Raw genomic sequence first — 21,944 nt, 5'->3', positions numbered from 1 at the left:
TTGGAGAAAGATTGCAAAGTGCTGCAGTACAGCGGGACCTGGGGATACTTGTGCATGAAACACAAAAGGTTAGTATGCAGGTACAGCAAGTGATCAGGAAGGCCAATGGAATCTTGGCCTTTATTGCAAAGGGGATGGAGTATAAAAGCAGGGAAGTCTTGCTACAGTTGTACAGGTTATTAGTGAGGCCACACGTGGAATACTGTGTGCAGTTTTGGGTTCCATATTTACGAGAGGATATACTTGCTTTGGAGGAAGTTCAGAGAAGGTTCACTAGGTTGATTCCGGAGATGAGGGGGTTGTCTTATGAGGAAAGGTTGAGTAGGTTGGGCCTCTACTCATTCTGAAGAATGAGAGGTGATCTTATCGGAACGTGTAAGATTATGAGGGGGCTTGACAAGGTGGATGTAGAGAGGATGTTTCCACTGATAGGGGAGACTAGAACTAGAGGGCAAAATCTTAGAATAAGGGGCCGCCCATTTAAAACTGAGATGAGGAGAAATTTCTTCTCTCAGAGGGTTGTGGATCTGTGGAACTCACTGCCTCAAAGAGCTGTGGAAGCTGGGACATTGAATAAATTTAAGACAGAAATCGGCAGTTTCTTAAATGACAAGGGAGTAAGGGGTTATGGGGAGTGGGCAGGGAGGTGGACCTGAGTCCATGATTGGATCAGTCATGATCGTATTGAATGGTGGAGCAGGCTCGAGGGGCCGTATGGCGACCTCCTGCTCCTATTTCTTATGTTCTTATGTTCTTACATTTACTGAGCCCCATCCAACATAGTAGTCCACTGGAGTAACATTGTGTTACTTCAAGTCATATTGGCATGATGCACGTTGGAGCTACTGTACCTACTGACACCATTCCAACTTGGTTGATGTGCCAATAGTTAGGCATAAGTCTATATGGCGAATAAGCGCTGTGTATATGCATCTGGCTTCCTCCAAAACATTGACTACCATTATGTATGTGTAGGCACATACCTCTATAGAGAGTGGTGCTTCAAGTATTAGTGGAGTCCAGAGCACCCAATTACATGTGGCTTCATAAACTTGAGCTCATCCAAAACTTTGCTGCTCGTATTGCAACTCGCAACTAGTCCCATTCACCCATCATCAATATTCCTGTTAAGCTGGCTTTACAATGGGAAAAATCGCTAATGCACGAAAATTTGAATGGGTCACACAGTCCCTTAAAGGGGCCGCACCCGCCCCTCCCCCCAAAGTTAAAGGGGGCATTGCTCATCACTCCCTGCACTCGCTGACGGTTCGGCAATGCCTCAAATTTAAAATTTTCATCTTTGTGTTCAAATTCCTCCAAGGCCTCACGCCTCCCTATCTCTGTAACTTCCTCCAGCCCTACAACCCTCTGAGATCTCTACACTTCTCGAATTCTGTCCTCTTGGGCATCCCCAATTTACATCACTCCACCATTGGTGGCCGTGCCTTCCGTTGCCTTGGCCCTAAGCTCTGGAATTCCCTCTATAAACCTCTCCATCTCGCTTTACCTCTCTCAGCCCCTTTAGTCGCTTTGACTAAACCATCTTTGACGAAGCTTTTGGTCACCTGCCCTAATATTTTTTTTGGCTCGGTGTCAAAATTTGTCTCATAACGCTCTTGTAAAGTGCCTTGGGACATTTCTACTAAATTAAAGGTGCTATATAAATGCAAGTTGTTGTTATATAATATGACTCACACTGAAGAGATATCGGAGGTGAAATTTGACTTCGATGGGAGCAGAGAATGGGCAATAGCAAATCAGTGTTTTACACCCTGCCCGATTTTATTTTCCATTGAAGTCATTACATCCACCCCCTTGACTCGTGATGCCAGAAATGGAGGAAAGACGATGACGAGATCAGCCGTCAGAAATCTCACTGTTCCCACCTCCAGTAACCCATGTCGTTCACAGTGGCAGGAATAAAGCCCACAGGTTTAAAGCTGGCTTCTTTACAGCAGTAAGTAAAGTGCCGTTCGTAATAAGGATTCAATTTTTCTACTTGTGTGTGTGGTCTTCTACCGACTCTGAAACCAAGTGGTTATAAACAACCATATAATTCCTGCTCTCCCATCCCCCACGCAAATGGGTGCCAAACAAAAATATGCTAATTGCCTGACTCTGACAAAGTCAGGCATGCAAGTTTCCACTGCAGCGAAAGCCCCTCCCTACTATTGTTATGGCAACAGAGTAGGATTGTGGTTTTTCAAGCTCCTTATTCGCAAAACTGAAGAGTAAATGTTTTTCATTTGAGAGCTATTTGGCCAACGGCTTGTTTTGTTCCACAAGTGATCAGTTCGGTTGAATGGGGTTCTACAATTTGAGCATATAATCAAAGCTCACACTCAAGTGCAGTACTGAGCAGCATTGTGACGGTACTGTCTTTGTGATGGGGCATTAAACTGAGGCCCTATCTGCCTGTTCATGTCAATTACGACCTGAGTGTTCCCAAGGTTGTAATTGATAAAAGGCAGAGAGCTGCAGCCAACATTTCTTCCTCAACCAGCACCAGTAAAGCAAAAAAGAAAGTCTTGCATTTATATAGCATTTTTCACAACCCCACAACAACCAATGTAATACTTTTGAAATATCATCATCATAGGCAGTCCCTCGGAATCGAGGAAGACTTGCTTCCACTCTTAAAATGAGTCTTTAGGTGACTGAACAGTCCAATACGAGAGCCACTATCCCTGCAACAGGTGGGACAGATAATCGTTGAGGGTAAGGGATGATGGGACTGGTTTGCCGCACGCTCCTTCCGCTGCCTGCGCTTGATTTCTGCATGCTCTCAGTGATGAGACTCGAGGTGCCCAGCGCTCTCCCGGATGCACTTCCTCCACTTAGGGCGACCTTTGGCCAGGGACTCCCAGGTGTCAGTGGGGATGTTGCACTTTTTCAGGGAGGCTTTGAGGGTGTCCCTGTAACGTTTCTTCTGCCCACCTTTGGCTCGTTTGCCGTGAAGGAGTTCCGAGTAGAATGCTTGCTTTGGGAGTCTCGTGTCTGGCATGCGAACGATGTGGCCTGCCCAGCGGAGCTGATCAAGTGTGGTCAGTGCTTCAATGCTGGGGATGTTGGCCTGGTCAAGAACGCTAATGTTGGTGCGTCTGCCCTCCCAGGGGATTTGTAGGATCTTGTGCAGGTATCGTTGGTGGTATTTCTCCAGTGACTTGAGGTGTCTACTGTACATGGTCCATGTCTCTGAGCCATACAGGAGGGCGGGTATTACTACAGCCCTGTAGACCATGAGCTTGGTGGCAGTTTTGAGGGCCTGATCTTCAAACACTGTTTTCCTCAGGCGGCCGAAGGCTGCACTGGCGCACTGGAGGCGATGTTGAATCTCGTCGTCGATGCTTGCTCCTGTTGATAGGAGGCACCCGAGATATGGGAAATGGTCCACGTTGTCCAGGAATGCGCTGTGGATCTTGATGACTGGGGGGGCAGTGATGTGCGGTGAGGGCAGGCTGGTGGAGGACTTTTGTCTTACGGATGTTTAGCATAAGGACCATGCTTTTGTATGCCTCAGTAAATACATCGACTATGTCCTGGAGTTCAGCCTCTGTATGTGCATAGAGGCAGGCGTGGTCTGCGTACTGTAGCTCAATGACAGAGGTTGGGGTAGCCTTGGACCTGGCCTGGAGGTGGCGAAGTTTGAACAGGTTCCCAGTATGGGACTGTAGTTTAGTTCCACTCCAGCGGGGAGCTTGTTGATTGTGAGGTGGAGCATGGCAGCGAGGAAGATTGAGAAGAAGGTTGGGGCAAAGATACAGCCCTATTTGACCCCGGTCCGGATGTGGATTGGGTCTGTAGTGGATCCGTTGGTAAGAATGACGGCCTCCATGTCATCGTGGAGCAGGTGGAGGATTGTGATGAACTTTTGGGGACTTCCGAAATGGAGGAGGACACTCCATAGACCCTTGCAATTGACATAGAAACATAGAAACTGGATGCAGGAGCAGGCCATTCGGCCCTTCGAGCCTGCACCACCATTGAATAAGATCATGGCTGATCATTCACCTCAGTACCCCTTTCCTGCTTTTTCTCCATACCCCTTGATCCCTTTAGCTGTAAGGGCCATATCTAACTCCCTCTTGAATATATCCAATGCACTGACATCAACAACTCTCTGCGGCAGGGAATTCCACAGGTTAACAACTCTCTGAGTGAAGAGGTTTCTCCTCATCTCAGTCCTAAATGGCTTACCCCTTATCCTTAGACTGTGTCCCCTGGTTCTGGACTTCCCCAACATCGAGAACATTCTTCCTGCATCTAACCTGTCCAGTCCCGTCAGAATTTTATATATTTCTATGAGATCCCCTCTCATCCTTCTAAACTGCGGTGAATATAGGCCCAGTCGATCCAGTCTCTCCTCATATGTCAGTCCTGCCATCCCTGGAATCAGTCTGGTGAACCTTCGCTGCACTCCCTCAATAGCAAGAATGTCCTTCCTCAGATTAGGAGACCAAAACCGAACACAATATTCCAGGTGAGGCCTCACTAAGGCCCTGTACAACTGTAGTAAGTGTCAAAGGCCTTTGTAAGGTCGAAGAAGGCCATGTATAAGGGCTGGTGCTGTTCCCCGCATTTTTCCTGCAGCTGTCGCACTGCAAAAATCATGTCCATTGTGCCCCGGATAGGATGAAATCTGCACTGTGACTCCTGGAGAAGACGGTTGAGGAGGACTCTAGCGACGACTTTCCCAGTGGCCGATAACAGGGAGATTCCTCTGTAGTTGCCGCAGTCGAAATTGTCCCCTTTTTTAAAGATGGTCACGATCACTGCATCTCTGAGATTTCCCGGCATGCTCTCCTCCCCCCAGATGAGAGAGATGAAGTCATGTAACTGCACCAACAGTGTCTCTCCGCCATACTTCAGTGCTTCAGCAGGGATTCCATCCGCTCCCATAGACTTGTTGTTCTTAAGTTGTCTTATGGCTTTTTCTACCTCATGCAGTGTTGGGGTTTTACTGAGGTGGTGGCGGGTAGCATGCTGTGGGATAGAGTCAAGAACACTCGGGTCAAAGGCAGAGTCTCAACTGAGGAGATCTTCGAAGTGCTCCTTCCAGTGGGCCCTGACTGCCTCGGTGTCCTTGAGTGTTTCCCTATTCTTGGCCAGCAGCAAGGTGGGGCCTTGGGTGTTTGGACCGTAGGTGGCCTTGACTGCGATGAAGAATCCTCACACATTATGGCTGTGAAATACTTTTAAAATATAATCCCTGTGATGATGTAGGAAATATGGCTGGTCATTTGCGCACAGCAATGTCCCGCAAACAGCAATGAGATGACCAAATAATCTGTTTTTAGTGATAGAGAAATCCCCTGCTCTTCTTATAGTGCCATTGGATTGTTTATGTCCAACTGACAGGAGAGGTGGGGCCTCAGTTTAACATCTCATCCAAAAAACAGCACCACCAACAGTGCAGTGTTCCCTCAGTACTGCATTGAAGTGTCAGCCTGGATTATTACATATAATTAACAGCACAGAAACAGGCCATTTGGCTCAACTGTGCTCAACTCTGGAGTGGGGCTTGAACCTATGACCTTCGGACTCAGAGGTGCGAGTGTTGACACCAATCCATGGCAAAATATTACTGAGTAAAAAAAGCTTACTCATCGGAAATGCTATTAGTGGGGCATTGTTGTGCACAAAATGTCTGCCAAGTTTGCCGATAATTGAAATTAAAATTGGGAGAGGTATAAAGTGGACTGCGCACTACTCTGTTTTACACTATTGCACAAAAGCAAAATTACCCCCAAGGAGTCAAGACCAAGGGCATTTTTCAAGTCAGGTAGGGTTGGAAGATAGGAAATAATTGGACCCATGTAAAAAGAGGCAAGGAGGAAGATGGGAGGGAAAGGGAGAGAGGCAAGGACGGTGGAAGGATGAGAGAGACGGGGTGAGGGAAGGTGGAGAGAGGGAGGACAGAAGGTGAGGTGAGGGTTAAGGGAAAAGCAAGAGGAGGGGATGGAGAAAGGCAAATGGAGAAAGGAGGGAAGGAGGAGGAGAGAGAAAGGGTAGATGAGATGAGGAGGGAAGAGGGTCATTGGAGAGCTGGAGACGGGTCAGGGAGAAAAAGGGAGAGATGGAAGCAAGATACCATAGACAATACATTATATTGTGATCAGTAGGGAGGAGGTTTTGGGGGAGGGTGATTTTTTTCCTCAGTGTCACTTTCTCCACAGTTGCTTCCACGGAAACTGTTATGTATGCAAACCTGTAATTACCATGTCTAACCACCAGAGGGCTTATCCCCTGGAGTCCCAAGGGATCCCACAATCCCTTGGGAGCACCTGTTTCTTCGGAGGCCTCACAGGCTGGAGAGGCACTCTGAGATCTGTAATAAAGGACGACAGTCACACTTACTTTGAGCTTGCAGTATCAAGTCTGACTCCTTATCCAAGACATAACAACTGGCGACGAGATACAGATGACGAACCCCAGCGCAACAGTGCAGAGAACTGTGGGCATCCTGGAGAAATTTTCGGAGGGAGATGATTGGGAAACCTTTGTGGAGCGACTTGACCAATACTTTGTGGCCAACGAGCTGGAAGGAGAAGGGAACGCTGCCAAACGAAGGGCGATCCTCCTCATCGTTTGCAGGGCACCAACATATGGCCTCATGAAAAACCTGCTCGCCACAGCAAAACTCACAGCCTAGTCGTACGATAAGTTGTGCACGCTGGTCCGGGAGCATCTAAACTCAAAGGAAAGCGTTCTGCTGGCGCGGTATCGGTTCTACACGTACAAGAGGTCTAAAGGCCAGGAAGTGGCGAGCTATGTCGCTGAGCTAAGGTGCCTTGCAGGACATTGCGAATTTGAAGGACACTTGGAGCATATGCTCAGGGACTTCTTTGTACTTGGCATTGGCCATGAAGTAATACTTCACAAACTTTTGACTGTAGAGACCCCAACCTTGAGTAAAGCTATAGAGATAGCCCAGGCGTTTATCTCCACCAGTGACAATACCAAACAAATTTCCCAGCATACTGGTGCTGCTGCAAGTACTGTGAACAAAGTAGCGTTGTTTTCGAAACGAAATGTACACGTCCGCAGATGACTCAGAGTCCGCCATCAAGAGTGGTGAACACAAGGCAATTAACACCTTGTTGGCGCTGCGGGGGTGATCATCGATTCAATTCATGCCGCTTCAAAGGATACATTTGCAAGGGCTGTAGTACAATGGGGCACCTCCAACGTATGTTCAGGCGAGCTGCTAATCCTGCAAACCACCATGTTGCAGAGGAGGACAGATCCATGGTGGATCATAACGAATCAGAGCCTCAGACCGAGAAAGCAGAGGTATATGGGGTGCACACATTTACCACAAAGTGTCCTCTGATAATGCTGAAGGTTGAATTAAATGAACTCCTGGTGACAATGGAGCTGGACACGGACGCAAGCCAGTCCATAATGAGTAAAAAGACTTTCGATAAGTTGTGGTGCAACAAGGCTTCAAGGCCAGTCCTGACTCCCATTCGTACCAAACTTAGAATGTACACAAAGAAACTGATTCCCATAATTGGCAGTGCTATCGTAAAGGTCTCCTACGATGGATCAGTGCACAATTTACCTCTCTGGGTGGTACCTGCCGATGGCCCCACGCTGTTCGGCAGGAGCTGACTGGGAAAGATACGCTGGAACTGGGACGACATCCGAGCGCTTTCGTCTGTCGACATCACCTCTTGTGCCCAGGTCCTAAGCAAGTTCCCCTCATTGTTCGAACCAGGTATCAGGAAGTTCCAAGGAGCAAAAGTGCAGATCCATTTAATTCCGGGGGCGTGAACCATCCATCACAAGGCGAGAGCGGTACCTTACATGGTGAGAGAGGGGTGGAGATCGAGCTCGACAGGCTGCAACGAGAGGGCATCATTTCGCCGATCAAATTCAATAAGTGGGCCAGTCCAATTGTTCCAGTCCTCAAAGTAATTATTAATCGTTTCTCACTGCAGGATCAGTACCCGCTACCAAAGGCAGACGACCTATTTGCGATGCTGACGGGAGGGAAAACATTCACAAAGCTGAACTTGACCTCGGCCTACATGACACAGGAGCTGGGGGAATCTTCGAAAGGCCTCACCTGCATCAACACGCACAAAGGTCTCTTCATTTACAACAGATGCCCGTTTGGGATTCGATTGGCCACGGCGATATTTCAGAGGAACATGGAAAGCTTGCTTAACTCGGTCCTGCGCACCGTGGTCTTACAGGACGACATCTTGGTTACAGGTCGGGACACTGTCGAGCACCTGCAGAACTTGGAGGAGGTTCTTAGTCGGCTTAATTGTGTGGGGCTCAGGCTAAAATGCTCAAAGTGCGTTTTCCTGGCGCCTGAAGTGGAGTTCCTGGGGAGAAGAATCACGGCGGACGGCATCAGGCCCACCGATTCGAAGACGGAGGCAATCAAAAACGCACCAAGACCATAGGACTCCTGAACTATTTTGGTAACTTCTTACCAGGTCTTAGCACATTGTTAGAACCCCTTTACTCTTTACTGTGTAAAGGAGATGAATGGGTATAGGGTAAAAGCCAAGAAAATGCCTTTGAGAAAGCTAGGAAGCTGTTATGTTCAACAAATTGCTTGTGTTGTACGATCCATGTAAACGTTTGGTACTAGCATGTGATGCACCATCGTACGGGGTCGGGTGTGTATTGCAACAAGCTAATGAATTTGGGAAATTGCAATCTGTTGCTTATGCATCCAGAAGTCTGTATAAGGCCGAGAGGGCCTACAGTATGATCGAAAATGAAGCGTTAGTATGTGTTTACGAGGGAAAGAAAATGCATCAATATCTGTTCGGGCTCACATTTGAAATGGAAACCGACCATAAGCCGCTTATATCCCTCTTTTCTGAAAATAAGGGGATAAATACGAATGCATCGGCCCGCATCCAGAGATGGACGCTCACGTTGTCTGCATACAACTACGCCATCCGCCACAGGCCAGGCACAGAAAACTGTGCCGATGCTCTCAGTAGGCTGCATTGCCCACCACCGGGGTGGAGATGGCACAGCCTTCAGATTTAGTTATGATAATGGAAGCATTCGAGAGTGAGCAATCACCTGTTACCACCCGACAAATTAGAACCTGGACGAGCCAGGACCCCTTACTGTCCTTAGTAAAAAAAACTGTGTGCTCCACAGGAGTTGGTCTAGTGTCCCGTTAGAGATGCAGGAAGAAATAAAGCTGTACCAGCAGCGCAGAGATGAAATGTCTATACAGGCAGACTGCCTCCTGTGTGGTAATCGGGTAGTTGTGCCAAAAAAGGGCAGAGACACTTTCATTAGTGATCTCCACAGTACCTACCCAGGCATTGTAATGATGAAAGCGATAGCCAGATCCCACGTGTGGTGGCCCGGTATCGATGCAGACTTAGAGTCATGTGTGCCCAAATATAATACATGTTCCCAGTTAAGCAATGCACCCAGGGAGGCACCACTAAGTTTATGGTCTTGAATGTGGATTGAATGTGTGATAATGTCAGCAAGCACATCCGCTGCCACCATTAAAAGCCTACGGGCCACATGTTTGCCACGCACGGTCTGCCTGATGTCCTTGTAAGTGACAATGGGCCATGCTTTACCAGTGCCGAATTCAAGGAATTCATGACCCGCAATGGGGTCAAACATGTCACATCTGCCCCGTTTATGCCAGCATCCAACGGTCAGGCAGAATGAGCAGTTCAAACAATCAAGCAGAGCTTGAAAAGGGTATCTGAAGGCTCACTGCAGACTCGCCTATCCCGAGTCCTGCTTAGTTACCGCACAAGACCCCACTCGCTCACCAGGGTCCCTTCTGCTGAACTGCTCATGAAAAGGGCACTAAAGACAAGGCTCTCGTTAATCCACCCTGATCTACACGAACAGGTAGAGAGCAGGCGGCTTCAACAGAATACATATCATGATCGCGCAAATGTGTCATGCGAAATTGAAGTAAATGATCTTGTATTTGTGTTGAACTATGGACAAGGTCCAAAGAGTGGAATAGGGTGTTTGTAGTCAAACTCGCAAATGGACTCACCTGCAGAAAACACTTAGACCAAACCAAACTCAGATTTATGGACTATCCAGAACAACCCAAAATAGACTCTAGCTTTTTCGACCCTCCAACACACACACAAGTGGCAACCGACCCAGCGATTGACCACGAAGCAGAACCCATCACCCGCAGCAGCCCAGCAAGACTCACCACCCCCAGCAGTCCAGCAAGGCCAGCTGCACAGCAGCCCAGCAAAGGCCCAACAAACCACTCACCAACACCAGCATTTGCACCGAGACGATCAACCAGGGAAAGGAAGGCCCCAGGTCGACTCACATTGTAAATAGTTACACTATTGACTTTGCGGGGGGGCAGGGGGGGAGTGTTGTTATGTATGTAAACCTGTAATTACCATGTCTAACCACCATGGGGCTTATCCCCTGGAGTCCCAAGGGATAACACAATCCCTTCGGAGCACCTGTATATAAGGAGGCCTCACAGGCTGGAGAGGCACTCTGAGATCTGTAATAAAGGAATACGGTCACACTTACTTTGAGACTTGCAGTATCCAATCTGACTCTTTATCCAAGACATAACAGAAACAATCTTCTTTTTGCTTAGCTAGCTATCTGTGGCTTAGATAGATATTCTTGCTTGTGAGCATCCAGTCACGTTGCTACCAGTGTTGCCGACAGATATTTGGATTTTCGCTGCCCTAGTTTTCAAATCCAAAGTTTCCGGATGCTAGACTTTATTTAGAGTCTTCTTTTGTGTGGATTCTTTGTTTTCTTTAAGCTCCTGCTGCAATGCATGGGATGTTAAATTGAGCGTCTGCAAGGTGGACCTTCATGTAATGCTAAGTCACGTAATGTTATACCGACAGCACCACCTCATGGTGTAATGCCCTCAGAATGTCACGGCATTGCACCAATTTTAATATAATAACAAATAGAAGTATTTAGTATTGTGACTACGAGAAAACTTTGGGGGAAAAGACATGCGTTTTTGCACCTCATTGTATGCTTTAAAGAAGAGATGTCCATGTTTCTGTCTTCATAGATTATGTACCTTGAAGCCTTGGGGGGCACGTGATGAGTCAAACTTCATGTTCCCATTAATCTCAAGTTGCTGATACCAACAGATCTTGGTCTTCTGATTTAGGAGTTATCCACCAATAAGGCAATAGCACACATAACAGCCCTTTTCAAGCCTCCGGTCTCCAAAATCCGAAATATAGAAATTTAGCCAAGGGCTACAGCTTCCTGCCTGGCCCATCACAGCAAGCGCCGCACCATCAGTATGTCTGCTGCTACCCAGAGCGCTGGCCAAGCAGGCTGTGTCAGAAGGGACAAAAGCAGTGACCAAGTACACCAGCTAAAACTGGTAAAACTCCACAATGTACTAAAAAAACCAAACCCCCTACTCTCAGGGGGTAGGTTACAGTGAGGCGTCAGTGTTAATATTAGAAAAACAATCATGTGTTAAAACATTTAACAGAAGTTCAGGCTATTTTTATAAGCCATCCCACTGAGCTTTTCTTTCATGCTTTATGAGGTTGTGTAACTCACTTTAAGGTCTTGTAACTTCTGTAACACAGCCAGTCACTTCTGACAATCCTCTGTTGCATTAACAGTGCTCCTATTACCACTATATACAAGCCTATTGAAACTCGGTAAAACAAAGATGTGAACATGGAGTGTAGATTGTGTTCAAGATAATCGGTAGTTTGGGGCATATTTACAACCATAAGATATCATGTAACCCTCCCCACATTATTTGGGTTGAATGTTTCACATTAATGGTCAGCAATAATGCATTTCCTGAGTGTTGTCTAGGTGGAAAATTTGACTCGCATGTTTTTCTCACTTTCCCCAACTTCACCCATCAAATTTAAATGTACAAGTGCCCACACATTGCAGCATTCGATATTTTTTTGCAGAGTCCGTAATGTCCACCCTCAGCATCTGTCCATTTACTTATAATTTTTTTTCCTCATTAGGAGGCACTGGGGCAGCTCTGTCCCACTGCGAATAGAGCTCCATCTGTAGAAAGTAACTTGAAAGCTGAGAAAAATTAATAAAATACCAAGACAGAGACTAGCGTTCAGTATTCTTACTGGTTACACCTCCACATGGAAAAAATTGATGTGACAGGTTGTTCAACCTCTTGAAATTGCTCCACCCATTTCAACAAATTCCTTACCACCAAGCTGGACAGAAAAGAAGAAATTGGAAACCTGTAATATTGTCCTGCAACAGCCAGGCAGCCAGACCAAAAATGTGTACTGCTTATCGTAACACTCCTCCCGGTTACTAACAGTAATAGAATCCAGCCAGGAGTCCACTCGAGCAACATAGCTGCCCTCTTCATTAGCTCTTTGTCCATTTATTCTGTATCAGGTTCATGACCAGGTTTCTTCTGAGTTCAGTGAGTAAATTCCTTTTGGAATTGATTTGATGACTGGCCTGTCCCCGTGAGCTAAGGTTCAACATATGACTGTTCTTGTTGCAGAATACCATCTCTGGTGGTATAGTTTACCACACTCAATGGCGTGATTAAAAACATGAGCATCATTTTTTGGCATTGTAACTCATCATCATAGGCAGTCCCTCGGAATCGAGGAAGACTTGCTTCCACTCTTAGCATGAGTTCTTAGGTGGCTGTACAGTCCAATATGAGAGCCACAGTCTCTGTCACAGGTGGGACAGATAGTCGTTGAGGGAAAGGGTGGGCAGGGAGCCTGGTTTGCCACACGTTCCTTCCGCTGCCTGCGCTTGGCGACAATATTCGAGGAGCTTAGCGCCCTCCAGAATGCACTTCCTCCACTGAGGGCGGTCTATGACCAGGGACTCCCAGGTGCAAGTGGGGATGTCGCACTTTATCAGGGAGGCTTTGAGGGTGTCCTTGTAATGTTTCCTCGGCCCGCCTTTGGCTCGTTTGCCGTGGACGAGTTCCGAGTAGAGCGCTTGCTTTGGGAGTTTTGTGTCAGGCATGCGAACTATGTGGCCTGCCCAGCGGAGCTGATCAAGTGTGGTCAGTGCTTCAGTGCTGAGGAAGTTGGCCTGGACGAGGACGCTAATGTTTGTGCATCTGTCCTCCCAGGGGTTTTGCAAGATCTTGCGAAGACACCGCTGGTGGTATTTCTCCAGTGACTTGAGGTGTCTACTGTACATGGTCCACATCTCTGAGCCACACAGGAGGGCAGGTATTACTACGGCCCTGTTTACCATGAGCTTGGTGACAGTTTTGAGGGACTGATCTTTAAACACTCTTTTCCTCACGCGGCCGAAGGCTGCACTGTCGCACTGGAGGCAGTGTTGGATCTCATCATCAATGCCTGCTCTTGTTGATAGGAGGTTCCCGAGATAGGGGAAATGGTCCTCGTTGTCCAGGGCCACGCCGTGGATCTTGATGTTTGGGGGGCATTGCTGTGCGACGAGGACAGGCTGGTGGAGTACTTTGTCTTACTAATGTTTAGCGTAAAGCCCATGCTTTCATACACCTCGGTAAATACGTCGACTATGTCCTGGAGTTCAGCCTCTGTGTGCACAGATGCAGGCGTCATCCGCGTACTGTAGCTTGACGACAGAGGTTGGAGTGGTCTTGGACCTGGCCATTGTAAGTGTGGTCATGTTGAATTTATTAGTAATGCTGTTTGTGGTTCACTTGCAAATTGCGAATCGCTACTGATTTTTACCAAACTTTTGCTTGTGATGTACCAAGGGCAGAGAAAACTATCCCTTAGATTGCTCATGTTAAAATTCCTTCTTCTAGTTGTACACAAGCTCTCTGTGAACGGTGCCCACTTAGTTTTTAAAAAACTCTGAAATTGAAACATTTTAACAAAGGTAGGCACAGGAGTCCAGAGATTAATCCTCATGTTTGATTTGGCCAATTAAGATCTTTGAAGTCTGTGCAAAGCTGGCAGGAATAGCCACTTATTTTGATGTAATTTAAGATAATTTCTCCTTTGTGCAAGCAACAAAAATTGGTGCAAAGGTGGGAGTAGGGTACATCAAAGTATTCAAATTGGTTACATATATGGAGCTGCTTTCTTCATGAAATGGGTGAAATAATGCATTGACATATGCATAGACCTTCTAAATGTCACTTATTAGAATTGTAATCACTCATTTTGGTTTAAAAATACTCACACTCTAGAGTTTGACGTGACAGGTTTCAAATATCTATTTTGCCTCAGTCTTTACTCCTTCAGACTGTGCTCAGTTACCATTAAGCAGATTGTAGTTAACACTAAAGTTGTTAAATCTTCTCAAAGAATTCAACCAGGTTGGCAAGATAAGACCTTTTTCAGAATTTGCCTCAGTGTTCCTCTAAAAGGTAGGGGGAAAATCAACAAGCACCTGACGATTATAAAACTGGAAGTCCATGCATGGATGGTAGTTATGGACCAGATGGGGCTCCGTTGTTATGGCCTCCATGGTTGTCATCATCATCATCATTATCATAGGCAGTCCCTCAGAATCGAGGAAGATTTGCTTACACTCTTAAAATGAGTCCTTAGGTAGCTGAACAATCCAATACGAGAACCACAGTCTCTGTCACAGGTGGGACAGATAGACGTTGAGGGAAAGGGTGGGTGGGACAGGATTGCCGCACGCTCTTTCCGCTGCCTGCGCTTGATTTCTGCATGTTAGCGGCGATGAGACTCAAGGTGCTCACCGCTCTCCTGGATGCATTTCCTCCACTTAGGGCGGTCTCTGGTCAGGGACTTCCATGGTTGAGTAGTCTGTTGGCACCCAATGTCTAAGCTAGTATATGAAAAATGGCCACTGGTGTCAGTCTTGGCTCAGTGGTAGTACTCTCACCTTTGAGTCACAAAGTTGTGGGTTCAAACTCCATTCCAGAGACTTGAGTACATAATTTTGGCTGACGCTCCAGTGCAGGACTGAGGGAATGTTGCACTGTTGGAGATACCGTCTTTCAGATGAGATGTTAAACTGAGGCCCCGTCTTCCCTCTTGGCAGGATGAAAAGATCCGAGGTTACTATTTGAAGAAGAGCAGGGGAGTTCTCTTGATGTCCTGGCCAATATTTATCCCTTAACCAGCACCACCAAAACCAATTATCTGGTCATTTATATGAACTATTGCCTTGAGAAAAGGAAACATTTGTAAGAAGGATAAAGTAGAAAATAAATGTTCGGCAAACCTGTTTTCATTTGGTCTTATCAACCAAAGCAGACATTGATGCGGAGATTCAACATCGCCTCCAGTGTGCCTTCGGCCATCTGAGGAAAAGAGTGTTCAAAGACCAGGCCCTCAAATCTACCACCAAGCGCATGGCCGACAGGGCTGTAGTAATAACCGTCCTCCTGTATGGATCAGAAGCATGGACAATGTACATAAGACACCTCAAGTCACTGGAAATATATCACCAACAATGTCGCTGCAAGATCCTGCAAATCCCCTCGGAGGACAGACGCACCAACATCAGTGTCCTTATCCAGGCTAACATCTCCAGCATTGAAGCACTGACCACACTCGATCAGCTTCACTGGGCTGGCCACATAGTTCGCATGCCAGGCACGAGACTCCCTAAGCAAATGCACTATGCGGACCGGCTCCTTCACGGCAAACGAACCAAAGGTGGGCAGCAGAAACGTTACAAGGACACCCTCAAAGCCTCCCTGATAAAGTGCGACATCACCACTGACACCTGGAAGTCCCTGGCCGAAGACCATCCTGGGTGGAGAAAGTGCATCTGGGAGGGCGTTGAGCTCTTCAAAGGTATGAGACGTGAATTGGCTAGAATAGACTGGCGAATTATACTTAAAGATTTGACGGAGGATAGGCAATGGAAGACATTTAAAGATCACATAGATGAACTTCAACAATTGTACATCCCAGTCCAGAGTAAAAATAAAACGGGGAAGGTGGCTCAACCGTGGCTAACAAGGGAAATTAGGGATAGTGTTAAATCCAAGGAAGAGGCATATAAATTGGCCAGAAAAAGCAGCAAACCTGAGGACTGGGAGAAATTTAGAATTCAGCAGAGGAGGATAAAGGGTTTAATTAGGAGGGGGGAAATAGAGTATGAGAGGAAGCTTGCTGGGAACATAAATACTGACTGCAAAAGCTTCTATTAATGTGTGAAGAGAAAAAGATTAGTGAAGACAAATGTAGATCCCTTGCAGTCAGAATCAGGTGAATTTATAATGGGAAACAAAGAAATGGCAGAACAATTGAACAAATACTTTGGTTCTGTCTTCACGAAGGAAGACACAAATAACCTTCCGGAAATACTAGGGGACCGAGGGTCTAGCGAGAAGGAGGAACTGAAGGAAATCCTTATTAGTCAGGAAATTGTGTTAGGGAAATTGATGGGATTGAAGGCCGATAAATCCCCAGGGCTTGATGGTCTGCATCCCAGAGTACTTAAGGAAGTGGCCCTAGAAATAGTGGATGCATTGGTGATCATTTTCCAACATTCTATCGACTCTGGATCAGTTCCTATGGATTGGAGGGTAGCTAATGTAACACCACTATTTAAAAAAGGATGGAGAGAGATAGATCGGTTAGCCTGACATCGGTAGTGGGGAAAATGTTGGAGTCAATTATTAAAGATGAAATAGCAGTGCATTTGGAAAGCAGTGACAGGATCGGTCCAAGTCAGCATGGATTTATGAAAGGGAAATCATGCTTGACAAGTCTTCTAGAATGTTTTGAGGATGTAACTAGTAGAGTGTTCAAGGGAGAACCAGTGGATGTGGTGTATTTGGACTTTCAGAAGGCTTTTGACAAGGTCCCGAAAAGAGATTGGTGTGCAAAATTAAAGCACATGGTATTGGGGGTAATGTACTGATGTGGATAGAGAACTGGTTGGCAGACAGGAAGCAGAGAGTAGGAATAAACGGATCCTTTTCAGAATGGCAGGCAGTGACTAGTGGGGTGCCACAGGGCTCACTAGTGGGGTGCCACAGGGCTCAGTGCTGGGACCCCAGCTATTTACAATATACATTAATGATTTAGATGAAGGAATTGAGTGTAATATCTCCAGGTTTGCAGATGACACTAAGCTGGGTGGCGGTGTGAGCTGTGAGGTTGATGCTAAGAGGCTGCAGGGTGATTTAGACAGGTTAGGTGAGTGGGCAAATGCATGGCAGATGCAGTACAATGTGCATAAATGTGAGGTTATCCACTTTGGTGGATAAAACAGGAAGACAGAATATTATCTGAGTGGTGACAGATTAGGAAACGGGGTGCAACGAAACCTGGGTGTCATGTTACATCAGTCATTGAAAGTTGGCATGCAGGTACAACAGGCGGTGAAGAAGGCAACTGGCATGTTGGCCTTCATAGCTAGGGGATTTGAGTATAGGAGCAGGGAGGTCTTACTGCTGTTGTACAGGGCCTTGGTGAGGCCTCACCTGGAATATTGTGTTCAGTTTTGGTCTCCTAATCTGAGGAAGGACGTTCTTGCTATGGAGGGAGTGCAGCGAAGGTTCACCAGAATGATTCCCTGGATGGCAGGACTGACATGTGAGAAGAGACTGGATCGACTGGGCCTGTATTCACTGGAGTTTAGAAGAATGAGAGGGGATCTCATAGAAACATGTAAAGTTCTGCCAGAACTGGACAGATTTGATGCAGGAGGAATGTTCCCGATATTGGGGAAGTCCAGAACCAGGGGTCACAGTCTAAGGATAAGAGGTAAGCCATGTAGGACTGAGATAAGGAGAAACATCTTCATTCAAAGAGTTGTTAACCTGTGGAATTCCCTACCACAGAGAGTTATTGATGCCAGTTCATTAGATATATTCAAGAGGGAGTTAGATATGGCCTTTACGGCTAAAGGGATCAAGGAGTATGGAGAGAAAGCGGGAAAGGGGTACTGAGGTGAATGACCAGCCATGATCTTATTGAATGGCGGTGCGGTCTCGAATGGCCGAATGGCCTACGCCTGCAGCTATTTTCTATGTTTCAATGTTTCTATCTCATTGCTGAGAGCGTGAAGAGTTCAAGTGCAGGCAGTAGAAGGAGCATGTGGCAAACCAGTCCCACCCACCCCTTCCCTCGATGAATGTCTGTCCCACCTGTGACAGAGTCTGTGGCTCTCGTATCGAACTGTTCAACTACCAAAGCACTCACTTCAGGAGTGGAAGCAAGTCTTCCTCGATTCCGAGGGACTGCCTATGATGATGATGATTTCATTTGGTAACCACCATAGCATCAACGATGTAAATCACATGATAACACATCATTTTATTTATACACCATGTCCTTGTGATATAAACAGTGCATGCCCTTTCTGCCTCTTCTCTTTTCTGAAACAAAATGACTGGCGAACACATTTTAAATATAGACCGTGTCCATAGCTAAAGGTGGCAGCGTAACCCTAACAAACAACTGATGCCAATTGGCACATATCTGGCAGTGATTTTGTAGTAATCTAAGCCATGGGCTGCAGAAACAGCACAAATGCTTAGAAAAATGAAATACGTTTTCAATTTAATTGAGTTAGTAGAGAGAATCTCTTAAAAAATCACATTCAATATCTATTTTTTCATTATTCACTCCAAAGCATTCTGAGTGGTATGTAAGAGGGTCGTTCAGCAGTGAACAAAGAACAGCTGAAGATCATGGGATATAGTTTGAGTTGTTCCATCAACACTCCTGTTATCGCATTGTAACATGCTGCACTATAATACAGTGACATTGACTAAATAATTCCAAGTATTCATTTATTGTGGTCTTTATGCACAATCTTTGCAGAGTGGCCCCTTTCCACTTACAGCAATCTTTATTACCTTCTAATCTGCACTGAACGAATCCCTTCTGGGTAAATATGTCAGTGGTCACTGAACATTAATTTCCGATGGATATTAAGAGGTTTTATGCTCATTGTCCAGTTGTGGCCTGTAAATGAATAGTAATAGTATGCCAACAGAGAGTAAGGCATCGGGTATTTGATAGCTCAGACCTAACCAGTGCACATTTTTCTTATTAGGAATGTTTCCATTTTTGGCAATTTTCCCAAGCAAGATTGAATATCCATTAAAGGAACATTACCCTCATGAAAAGATGTGTGGCTATCCTTTTTAAAATTATTTTGTTGCAAACATATAGGAACTAATGCCTTTGATCCTGGTGTAAATGCCGGGATCTGCACCCTGGTGACCTTTGACACCAACTCTACCAAAGATCACTGGGCCAAGAGACGGTTATCTCATTATAATACCAATGACAGGTGCATCTTACATGCTTACCATGGTGGAAAGGGCAGTCAGGAGTTCTGGCAACGGGTCCCAGCCCCCTCCCTCTCACCACCCTCCCCCACCTCCCCCAGAAAGAAAGCACAAGAGTCCTCTCAACCCCCTTTTATAAGGGAGCCAGAATTCCCTGAAAATATTTACGCTATCTTCATGAGGATAATCCGTGTGTGGAGGCGGAAGATGTGGGTATAGTTCTTAGTGAATACTTTGCATCTGTTTTCACAAAAAGAGAGGGGCGATGCAGACACTACTATCGAGGAGAAGAAGTGTGAAGTATTAGATGAAATAAATATAGTGAGAGAGGAAGTATTAAGGGGTTTAGCAGCTTTGAAAATGAATAAATCCCCAGGCCCGGATGAAATGTATTCCAGGCTGCTAAGTGAAGAAAAAGAGGAAATAGCAGGGGCTTTGATGATCATTTTCTAATCCTCTCTGGCTTCAGGTGTGGTGCCAGAAGACTGGAGGTCTGCTGATGTGGTACCTTTGTTTAAGAAGGGAGAAAGGGATAGACTGAGTAATTACAGGCCAGTCAGCCTAACCTCAGTTGTGGGAAAATTATTGGAAAAAATCCTGAAGGACAGGATAAATCTTCACTTAGAAAGACACGGATTAATCAAGGACAGTCAGTACGGATTTGTTATGGGAAGGTCGTGTCTGACTAACTTGATTGAATTTTTCGAGGAAGTAACCAGGAGGGTTGATAAAGGCAAAGCATATGATGTAGTGTATATGGATTTTAGCAAAGCTTTTGATAAGGCCCCACATGGCAGACTGGTCACAAAAGTAAAAGCCCATGGAATCCAGGGCAAAGTTGGATCCAAAATTGGCTCAGAGGCAGGAAGCAAAGGGAAATGGTTGATGGGTATTTTTGCGACTGGAAGGATGTTTCCAGTGGGGTTCCGCAGGGCTCAGTACTAGGTCCCCTGCTTTTTGTGATATACATCAATGATCTAGACTTGAATATAGGGGATATGATTAAGAAGTTTGCAGATGATACTAAAATCGACTGTGTGGTTGATAATGAAGAAGAAAGCTGCAGACTGCAGGAAGATATCAATCAACTGGTCAAGTGGGCAGAACAGTGGCAAATGGAACTTAATCCAGAGAAGTGTGAGATAATGCATTTTGGAAGGGCTAAAAAGAAAAAGGAATACACATTAAATGATAGGATACTGAGAAGTGTAGAGGAATAAAGGGACCTTGGAGTGCATGTCCACAGATCCCTGAAAGTAGCAGGCCAGGTAGATAAGGTGGTTAAGAAGGCATACGGAATGTTTGCCTTTATTAGCCGAGGCATAGAATACAAGAGCAGGGAGGGTTATGCTTGAACTGTATAACACACTGGTTAGACCACAGCTGGAGTACTGCATGCAGTTCTGGTCACCGCATTACAGGAAGGACGTGATTGCACTGGAGAGGGTAGCGAGGAGGTTTACGAGGATGGTGCCGGGAGTAGAGAATCTAAGCTATGATGACAGATTAGCTAGGCTGGATTTGTTTTCATTGGAACAGAGGAGGCTGAGAGGAAACCTCATTGAGGTGTATAAAATCATTAGGGGCCTAGATATAGTGGATAGAAAGGGCCTATTTCCCTTAGCAGATGGGTCAACAACCAGGGGGCAAAAATTTAAAGTAATTGGTAGAAGGTTTAGAGAGAATTTGAGGGTAAATTTCTTCACATAGAGGGTTGTGGGGGTGTGGGGGTCTGGGACTCACTACCTGAAAGGGTGGTAGCGGAAGAAACCCTCACCACATTTAAAAAGTACTTGGATGTGCACCTGAAGTGCCGTAACCTGCAGGGTTACGGACCTAGAGCTGGAAAGTGGGATTAGGCTGGATAGCTCTTTATTGGCTGGCACGGACTCGATGGGCTGAAATGGCCTCCTTCTATGCTGTAAACTTCTATGTTGATTCTATGATTCTATGAGTTCAGACCACGATCCAAGCCTGGACCTCCACCTCATCCACCCTCATACTCCTGCTTCTACTTGTTGTACCAGCTACCATTGCTCTGCTTGACAACCAACCAATCAACATGCTTTGCACCCTGTTGACACTTTGCCCTATGGAGACTGTTATAATTTTCTGATCTGCCTTCCCTAATTTTTACATTCTGGTGTGCAATCGTATTGCTCAGTGTTTAATCATACAAAAGCAAAACCCAGGGGTGTAACAAATGTATCGTCTTGTGATCTAAGCTGAATATCCAGGGGTATAATTTTATCAGGGGCAGTATTGCAAAATGGACGGTATCATACCGGCTGCCTGTTATACTTCCTGCCCATTAAACTTCCTGCCCGTTATACTTCCTGTCTGGTATTCAATTCCATTTACTTCACTAGAACTGAATATTAAGCGAGGCGTACAACAGGCAGCCGATGCGATAACACCTGTTCAGCGTTGGCACCCAAGACAAATTTCAACCCCCTTATCTTTTACACGTGCCTTGTGTTCCTCTCCGATCTTTCAGGAGGCGGATTGGAACACTTTAGTGAGATGAGCCCAGATACAAATTGTTAAGTTGCTTTATCTTACAGATAGCAAGCGAAGCTACAGAGTAACAGCTATAATCACTTACTTCACTTAACTTCAAACCTTTCCTCATGAATAAAAATATAATAAACCATACTACCTTGCCTTCAGTTAGGAACCTGATTAATAATTGCTTTGATCAGTCTTGTACTCAAACAGGCCAATGATTATATCGGCTTGGTTGGCATTAGTCTTTTTTTGTTACTTT

General features: G+C 45.9%; 1 protein-coding gene across 2 annotated transcripts in view; it reads left to right on the top strand.

Annotated features, from left to right (window-relative positions):
• The window catches only part of arhgap24 (Rho GTPase activating protein 24), a 649,536-nt gene that overhangs the window by 547,554 nt on the left and 80,038 nt on the right, over nt 1-21,944 (top strand). The gene's annotated exons all lie outside the window — the stretch shown is intronic.

Source organism: Pristiophorus japonicus, chromosome 2 (assembly GCF_044704955.1).
Source record: "Pristiophorus japonicus isolate sPriJap1 chromosome 2, sPriJap1.hap1, whole genome shotgun sequence".
NCBI lineage: Eukaryota > Metazoa > Chordata > Chondrichthyes > Pristiophoridae > Pristiophorus > Pristiophorus japonicus.
This window is presented reverse-complemented; position numbering and strand designations above follow the sequence as displayed.